The sequence below is a fragment of the Erpetoichthys calabaricus genome, chromosome 12 (assembly GCF_900747795.2).
Source record: "Erpetoichthys calabaricus chromosome 12, fErpCal1.3, whole genome shotgun sequence".
Taxonomy (NCBI): domain Eukaryota; kingdom Metazoa; phylum Chordata; class Cladistia; order Polypteriformes; family Polypteridae; genus Erpetoichthys; species Erpetoichthys calabaricus.
Genome location: NC_041405.2, coordinates 90,780,202 through 90,780,923, shown reverse-complemented (window position 1 = coordinate 90,780,923; position 722 = coordinate 90,780,202).

The following is a 722-nucleotide window of genomic DNA, read 5'->3' as shown; positions in this document are numbered from 1 at the left end:
TGTTAAAAGAAATGATAAGGTGCACATTCTAAGTGTAAAATGTACCACTGATGACAGCTTTGATGTGTTTTCCATGTAAAGTTGCCTTTTCCATTTTTTAATAATCAAGTTTTTTTCTGGTTTGTATAAATTACCTGGGTGTCTATTGGGTAAATGAGAGTTCAACGTTCTAATTTTTAAATTTGAATTTGTATGATATAATGTCAGAAAATGTATAATCTTTGATATGTCTGTTTTTCCTCATTGTATGCCTACCATCACTTAGTTTATTCAAAAGCCTGTTTTTCCCAAAGCTGTTTTGATACTGTACATTGAGGATATCCAGAAAAGATCTTGTAAATACATTTTGTGTTGTATTGTTTTTGAATGCACATGGTTTATTAGAAAATGCATATTTATGTACTGTAAGATGATAGTTATTTTTACATAAATGTATACAGTTAGTAGTTGAATTAGCAGAGGTTTGTATTGTGTGTTCTAAATAAACAGTGCAAAACTGTAAATATTGGTGGACCAAGTAACAGATCATTTGTGCTTCATGACAGTATAAGAAGAGTAGATGATTTGAATTGTGTTTATTTTTTTGAAAATTTGCCTCATGATATAGAAATAAACTTTTTTTTTTTCAAAATTGCAGTTAAAATGAAAATTCAAATTTATCACTTTTAGAGCTGGGAAACTCCTTAGCAGTGCTAATGTCTTTTGAGGTCTACTTTTCCTTT